The sequence below is a fragment of the Nicotiana tomentosiformis genome, chromosome 1 (assembly GCF_000390325.3).
Source record: "Nicotiana tomentosiformis chromosome 1, ASM39032v3, whole genome shotgun sequence".
Taxonomy (NCBI): domain Eukaryota; kingdom Viridiplantae; phylum Streptophyta; class Magnoliopsida; order Solanales; family Solanaceae; genus Nicotiana; species Nicotiana tomentosiformis.
Window position 1 is genome coordinate 80,165,160 of NC_090812.1, and position 9,106 is coordinate 80,174,265.

Here is a 9,106-nt window from a genome sequence, read left to right on the forward strand (position 1 = left end):
GCGGCATTCTAATTTTTTGGCCGTAAGATGCAAAACAACGAGGAACGGTCACAGCGGGTCAGTGAATATGGTTCCTTAGATCGTAGTTGATGGCCCGAAAAAATTTTAGGGGATCCGATTCTGGGGGGCCGAGGACCACTCGGAAGGCGTGGGTATAGCACATGAATGATTGGGAATCGGGCGGAATTCTAGTTTTTTCGCTGAAAAACACAAACAACTAGGAACGTTCATGGCGACAGTGGTAACTATGGTTCTTAGGTCGTATTTGATGGTCCGGAAAAATTTTAGGCAATCAGGGTCCGGGGGTCCGTACCCATTGGGAAGGCGTGGGCTATTATAGCATACGAAAATATGAGAATCAGGCGGAATTCTAGTTTTTTGGCCAAAAAATGCAAAAAATGAGGAATGATCATGGCTGGGAGGTGACTATGGTACCTTAGGTCTTATTTGATGGCCCGAAATAAATTTAGGTGATCTGAGTCCGGGGGGCCCGGCCCACCCGGAAGGTATGGACTATAGCACACAAAAATATGGGAATCACGTGGAATTCTAGTTGTTTGGCCGAAAAATGCAAAATATGAGGAACGATCATGGCGGGGTGGTTACTATGGTTCATTAGGTCGTATTTGATAGCCCAAAAAACTTTTAGGCGATCTGAGTCCGGGGTCCAGGCCCACTCGGAAGGCGTGGGCAATAGCACACAAAAATATGGGAATCGGGCGGAATTCTAGTTTTTTGGCCGAAAAATGCAAATATTTAGGAACGATCATGGCGGGGCGGTGACTATGGTTCTTTAGGTCGTATTTGATGGCCCGGAAAAATTTTAGGCGATCGGGGTCCGGGGTTTTTGGGATCACTTGGAAGGCATGGGCTGTAGCACACGTAAATATGGGAATCGCGCGAAAATCTAGTTTTTTAGCCGAAAAATGCAACAATCTAGGAACGGTCATGATGGGGCAGTGATTATGGTTCCTTAGGTCGTATTTGATGGTCCGAAAAATTTTTAGGCGATGGCGGTCAAAGGGTCCCAGGACCACTCGGAAGGACACGAAAATATGGGAATCGCGCAGAATTCTAGTTTTTTGGCCGAAAAACGCAAACAATGAGGAACGATCATGGCGGGCGGTTACTATGGGTCCTTAGGTCGTATTTGATGGCCCAAAAATTTTTTAGGCTATCCGGTTCCGGGGGGCCAGGGACCACTCAGAAGCATGGGCTAAAGCACACGAAAAAATGGGAACCATGCGAAATTCTTGTTGTTTGGCCGTCAAATGCAAAACAATGAGGAACGGTCATGGCGGGGTGGTGACTATGGTACCTTAGGTCATGTTAGATGGCCCAAAAAAATTTTAGGCGATCGGGGTCCGGGGGGCCCGGGACCACACGGAAGGCGGGGGGCTATAGCACACAAAAAATGGGAATCGTGCGGAATTCTTATTGTTTGACCGTAAAATGCAAATTAATGAGGAGAGGTCATGGGGGGATGACTATGGTTCCTTAGGTCGTATTTGATGGCTCGAAAAAATTTTAGGCGATCCGGGTCTGGGGTGCCCTGCCCACTGGGAAGGCATGGGCTATAGCACACGAAAATATGGGAATGGAGCGGAATTCTAGTTTTTTTGCCGTAAAACGCAAAAAAATGAGGAACGGTCATGGCGAGGCGGTGACTATGGTTCCTTAGGTCATATTTGATGGCCCAAAAAAATTTTAGGCGATCGGGGTCTGGGGGTCTGGGCCCACTCGGAAGGCGTGGGCTATTAGCATACTAAAATATGGGAATCGGGCAGAATTCTATTTTTTTGCCGTAAAATGCAAAAAAACGAGGAAAGGTCATAGAGGGGCGGTGACTATGGTTCCTTAGGTCATATTTGATGGCCTAAAAATATTTTGGGCGACCCGGTTCCGGGGGGCTAGGGACCACTCAGAAGGCGTGGGCTATTAGCACACGAAAATATGGGAATCGGGCAAAATTCTAGTTTGTTGACCGTAAAACGCAAAACAACAAGGAGAGGTCATGGCGGGGCGGTGACTATTGTTCCTTAAGTCGTATTTGATGGCCCAGAAAAATGTTAGGCGATCCGGGGGGCCCTGCCCACTGGGAAGGCATGGGCTATAGCACACGAAAATATGGGAATTGGGCGGAATTCTAGTTGTTTTGCCGTAAAACGCAAAAAAAGAGGATAGGTCATGGCGAGGTGGTGACTATGGTTCCTTAGGTCGTATTTGAGGCCCAGACAAATTTTAGGCGATCCGAGTCCGGGGGCCCCTGCTCACTGGGAAGGCATATAGCACACGAAAATATGGGAATCAGGCGGAATTCTAGTTTTTTTGCCGTAAAACGCAAAAACAATGAGGAACGGTCATCGCGAGACGGTGACTATGGTTCTTTATGTCGTACTTGATGGATCAAAAAGAATTTAGGCGATCCGAGTCTGGGGCCCCCGGCCCACTCGGAAGGCATGGGATATAGCACACGAAAATATGGGAATCAGGTAGAATTCTAATATTTTGGCCGTAAAATGCAAATAATGAGGAACAATCATGGAAGGGCTGTGTCTATGGTTCCTTAGGACGTATTTGATGGCCTGAAATTTTTTTAGATGATCCATGTCCTGGGGGCCTGGGCCCACTCGTAAGGCGTGGGCTAAAGCACACGAAAAAATGGGAATCGGGGGCATATCTAGTTTTTTGGCCGTAAACACAAAACAAGCGAGGAACGGTCATGGATGGACGGTGACTATGGTTCCTTAGGTCATATTTGATGGCCCGGAAAATTTTAGGCGATCCGGGTCTGGGGGGCCCGGGCCCACTCGCAAGGCGTGGGTTATTACATACAAAAATATGGAAATCGGGCAGAATTCTATGTTTTGGTCGTAAAACGCAAAACATCGAGAAACGATCATGGCGGGGCGGTGACAATGTTTTCTTAGGTCGTATTTTGTGGCCCTGGACCACTCAAAAGGCGTGGGCTATAGCACACGAAAAAATGGGAAACATGCGGAATTCTTATTTTTTGGCTGTAAAATGCAAAAAAATGAGGAATGGTCATTGCGGGGCGGTGACTATGGTTCCTTAGGTCGTATTTGATGGCCCAAAAACATTTTAGGCTATCCAGTTCCGGAGGGGCCCGAGACCACTCGGAAGCATGGGCTAAAGCACACGAAAAAATGGGAACCAGGCGAAATTCTTGTTTTTTGGCCGTAAAATGCAAAAAAAATGAGGAACGGTCATGGAAGGGTGGTGACTATGGTTCCTTAGGTCATGTAAGATGGCTCGGAAAAATTTTAGGCGATCGGGGTCTGGGGGGCCCAGGCCCACTCAGAAGGCGTGGGCAATAGCACCCGAAAGTATGGGAATCGGGAAAAATTGTAGTTTTTTGGTCGTAAAACGCAAAAACATGAGGAGAGGTCATGGCGGGGCGGTGATTATGGTTCCTTAGGTCATATTAGATGGCCCGATAAAATTTTAGGCGATCCGGGTCCGGGGGGCCTAGGACCACTCGGAAGGCGTGGGCTATAGCACACGAAAAAATGGGAAACTGGCGGAATTCTTGTTTTTTGGCTATAAAATGCAAAACATCGAGGAACGGTCAGGGCAAGGCGATGACTATGACTCCTTAGGTCGTATTTGATAGCCCGGAAAAATTTTAGGCTATCCGATTCCGGGGGCCTGGGACCACTCGGAAGGCATGAGCTATAGCACACAAAAAAATGGAAATCGTGCGGAATTCTTATTTTTTGGCTGTAAAATGCAAAAAATCGAGGAACGGTCATGGCGGGGCTGTGAATATGGATCCTTATGCTGTATTTGATGGCCCGAAAAAAATTTAGGTGATCGGGGTCCGGGGGCCCGGGCCCACTCGGAAGGCGTGGGCTATAGCACACGAAAATATGGGAATTGTGCAAAATTCTATTTTTTTGCCGTAAAACACAAATGAACGAGGAGAGGTCATGGCGGGGCGGTGACTATGGTTCCTTAGGTCATATATGATGGCTCGAAAAAATTTTAGGCAATCCGGGTCCAGGGGGCCCTGCCCACAGTGAAGGCATGGGCTATAGTACACGAAAATATGGGAATTGGGCGGAATTCTAGTTTTTTGGCCGTAAAATGCAAAAAATGAGGAACGGTCGTGGCGAGGCGGTGACTATGGTTCCTTAGGTTGTATTTGATGGCCCAAAAAAATTTTAAGCGATCGGGGTCCGGGGGTCCGGGCTCACTCGGAAGGCGTGGGCTATTAGCATACTAAAATACTGGAATCGGGCAGAATTCTAGTTTTTTTGCTGTAAAATGCAAAAAAACGAGGAACGGTCATATATGGGAGGTGATTTTGCTTCCTTAGGTCGTATTTGATGGCCCGAAAATATTTTGGGCGACCCGGTTCCGGGGGGCCCTAGACCACTCAGAAGGCGTGGCACACGAAAATATGGGAATCGGGAGAAATTCTAGTTTGTTGACCGTAAAAAGCAAAAAAATGAGGAGAGGTCATGGAGGGGCGGTGACTATTGTTCCTTAGGTCGTATTTGATGGTCCAGAAAAATTTTAGGCGATCCGGGTCCGGGGGGCCCTGCCCACTGGGAAGGCATGGGCTATAGCACACGGAAATATGGGAATCGGGCGGAATTCTAGTTTTTTTGCCGTAAAACGCAAAAACAATGAGGAACGGTTATGGCGAGGCGGTGACTATGGTTCTTTAGGTCGTATTTGATGGACCGAAAAGAATTTAGGCGATCCGAGTCCGGGGACCCCGGACCACTCGGAAGGCGTGGGATATAGCACATGAAAATATAGGAATCGGGCAGAATTCTAATTTTTTTTGGCCGTAAAATGCAAATAATGAGGAACAATCATGGCAAGGCTGTGTCTATGATTCCTTAGGACGTATTTGATGGCCTGAAAATTTTTTAGACGATCCAGGTCCTCGGGGCCTGGTCCCACTCAGAAGGTGTGGGCTAAAGCACACGAAAAAATGGGAATCGGGCGAATTTCTAGTTTTTTGGCCATAAAACGCAAAACAAGCGATGAACGGTCATGGATGGATGGTGACTATGGTTCCTTAGATCGTATTTGATGGCCCGGAAAATTTTAGGCAATCCGGGTCTCGGGGGCCCGGGCCCACTCGCAAGGCGTGGGCTACGCACACAAAAATATGGAAATCGGGCGGAATTCTAAGTTTTGGTCGTAAAACGCAAAACAACGAGGAACGGTCATGGCGGGGCGGTGACTGTGTTTCCTTAGGTCATATTTGGTGGCCCTGAAAGATTTTAGGCGATCTGAGTCCGGGCGGTCCGGGACCACTCGGAAGGCGTGGGCTATAACAAACAAAAAAATGGGAAACATGCGGAATTCTTGTTTTTTGGCTGTAAAATGCAAAAAAACGAGGAACGGTCATGGTAGGGCGGTGACTATGGTTCCTTAGGTCGTATTTGGTGGCCTGAAAAATTTTTAGGCCATCCGGTTCCGGGGGGCCCGGGACCACTCGGAAGCGTGGGCTAAAGCACACGAAAAAATAGGAACCAGGCGAAATTCTTGTTTTTAGCCGTAAAATGCAAAAAAAAAGAGGAACGGTCATGGCGGGGTGGTGACTGTGTTTCCTTAGGTCGTATTTAGTGGCCCTAAAAGATTTTAGGTGATCTGAGTCCGGGCGGCCCTAAAAGATTTGCATACCATATCTCAGTCTCTGTCACTATTATTTTTGTGTTATATATCATTATTAGGCTAGTTGGCATGAGATTTGTGACCCCGAGAGACTGGAGAGATTGATGACTGAGTTGGGGCTGAGAGACTGTTGTGAGTGAGATTTTTAGATCTAGTTGCACGCCGCATCAGGCCTTATGGCTATATGTGGATCGGGCTACATGTTGCATCATGCCTTTTAGGCTTTATTGTTTCGGGATCGGGCTGCACACCGCAGCATTATCTGCCCCTCCAGAGTCTGACATGCCAGTAATGAGCGCAGGCACCGTATAGTGCTGAGTGACTGAGTGTGATGAGCGAGAATTGAGACAGCTAGCTTAAGTACTCTAAGAGTGTGAGTACGTGAGGTTTTCCTTGTGTCGCATCACATACGGTATGCATATTGGCATATAGATATAGAGATGTCATATTTCTCATATCAGTCATACTTGGCATATTTTATCTGTGTTCAGCTTAAATGTTAAATCTGGAAGCATGTCTATATTTCATGTACTATGTATGAATAGATTATGAGTTTTCTCTGAGATATTGTTGTCTTATCTCCTATCATTTCTGTACTGTTAAACTTTGTATTTGCACTGTATTGGTTGAGCTCACCACTACTTTCAGCCTAAAGGTTAGTTTTGTTACTTATTGAGTTGGCTGTACTTACACTACACTTTGCACTTCGTGTGCAGATCCGGGTATTTTCGGGCACTGTGGTTGCTAATTTGTTTTTGGAGTTTTTAGTTCAGAGATTTTCGAGGTAGCTGCTTTGGCGTCCATAGACCTTGACTCTCCTCCTCTATCTTTTAGCTTTACTAATACTGTTATGCCTTCCTAGATGGTGTTTCAGACTATGTTATTGTATAGATGCTCATGTACTCACTGACACTCGAATTTTGGGAAAGTTTGTGTTTGAGTTGTAGTTGTTCATATCGGCTATGTATGAGAGTTATTACTGTTAAACTTGCTTTATCTCATTTTTAATATAAAAATGCCTAGTTTTATTGTTATTGTTGGCTTGCCTAGTTCTGTGATAGGCGTCATCACGACATGTTGAGTTTTGGGTCGTGACACCTAATCAGCTTTAGAACTAACGAATCTGCACTGGAATGGTTCTCGCAAATTCCTTCGTGGACTTCTCTCACCACGTAGTCCGCCTCCAAGGCTCCCGGATATAGGGCCAATGGACCTTGATATGATCTTCTATATAATTGCCTATCCACGAGGCAGTAATGAGTCGCTTTGGTTTGTAGTGCCCAGGACGCCTTCAGGTTTTCGAGTAATTTGCTATGCCGAAGATATTCGACGAACTCATACCTCTAGTACTAGATTAGATTGGTTGATTTGACTTCACAGTAACAGTCCACATCCAATACTGAATGCATCTTCTTCCACATTTTCTTCCCTTGGAATGTTTATGATCGACCATTCCTGAATCGTGCTACCAATGCTTGCACCTTGTTCACATACTGCTGCATGCGCTCTTCCTTTATGTCAAAAATCCTGTATACTTGGTTTATTACCAGTTGGGAATCAGATTTTATCTCGATGACCTCAGAGTCTAGCCCCCGTGCCAATTCAAGTCCTGCAACCAAAGCCTTATACTCGGCTTCATTGTTAGTTAATGGAACGGTCTTGATGGCCTGCCTCAGGGTTTCTCCCGAGGGCGTGACTAGAACTACCCCGAGACTAGACCCCTTTACGTTGGAAGCTCCATCTGTAAACAAGGTCCAGACCTCTGATGTCATTTCCAACACCAATACTGCTTCTTTAGCAGCCGAGTGTATTAACCCGGGACTGAAACCTGTCACAAAGTCGGCCAAAACTTGTGACTTGATCACAGTCTTGGGTTTGCACTCAATGTCGAACTCACTAATTTCGACTGCCCATTTTGCCAAACGGCTTGACAACTCAGGCTTGTGAAGGACATTCCTTAAGGGAAAGATTGTCACAATGGCTATGGGGTGACACTGAAAATGAGGCCTAAGCTTTCAAAAGACTACGAGAGATAAGGTCATCTTTTCAAGGTGTGGATATCGAGTCTCCACTCTTGATATTTGCTAACATAATAAACGGAAAATTGCATACCTTCTTCTTCTCAGACTAAAACGACACTTACCGCCACTTTCGAGACCGCTAGGTATATTAACAATTGCTCCCCTTCACCTGATTTCGACAGTAACGGGGGACTAGACAAGTACCTTTTTATGTCTTTTAATGCATGTTGGCATTCTGGGGTCCACTCGAAATTGTTCATCCTTTTTAGGAGTGAGAAGAAGTGATGATACTTTTTGGAGGATCTTGAGATAAACCTGCTTAAGGCTGCTAACCTTCCAGTTAATCTCTGCACCTCTTTTACGTTCGTCAGCTGGTCCGAGATATCTTCGATGGCTTTGATTTTGTCGGGATTTACCTCGATCCCTCTTTGAGAGACCAGGAACCCCAAGAATGTTTCTCAGCCAACCATGAACGCACATTTTTTCGGGTTGAGTTTCATGTTATGCTTCCTCATGATATCGAAGGTTTCTTGGAGATGCTTCAAATGATCGCATGCATTCAAAGACTTGACTAACATGTCATCAATGTATAATTTTATTGTCTTGCCTATCTGACTTTCAAACATTTTGTTAACGAGCCTCTAATAAGTGGCTCTGATGTTATTAAGCCCAAATGACATCACATTATAGCAAAATATTCCAAAGTTCATTATGAAAGAAGTGTTTTCCTGATCCTCCGGGTTCATCTTAATTTGATTATACCCAGCGTATGCATCAGGGAAACTCATCAACTCATGTCTGGCCATAAAAATGAGTTCTTAGGGAATGCCTTATTTAAATCCTTATAATCTACGCACATTCTAAACTTGTTATTCTTCTTTAGAACTACAACCGAATTGGCTAACCATTCTGGATATTTTACCTCTTGTGTGGAACCGATATTGAGTAATCGGGTTACTTCTTCTTTAACAAACCTGTTCCTGACATGCCTTTTCATCTCGTGTATCCATTGCCTCCCGAGGATTATATTATAGCCCATGTCTCAATCTACCACTTAGAATAATGTTGTCTTAATTACCCCTTTGGCGTTCATGGGCAGTAGGATCTCTCCTCGGGTTGTCAAACTTGTCAGGTTGAACCTAGCTAAGAGTTTTGTTGATGGAATGATGCTTCCAGTCAGTTGTGCTCGTTCCAACACTCTCTATTGGATGATGTTGACTGAGCTTCATGGGTCAACCAAAACATGCTTAATTTTGAAATCTAAAACATTAAGAAAGATTACCAGAGCGTCATTATGTGGCAAAAGAAGTCCATCAGCATCTTCCTCCGTGAAGGTGATATCATCTTCTACGACTTTCCGGAGTCTCTTATTGTGAGTCACCGATATTTTCTTGGCCTCCGAGTAGGTCACACTGTTGATTTTGTTTTCC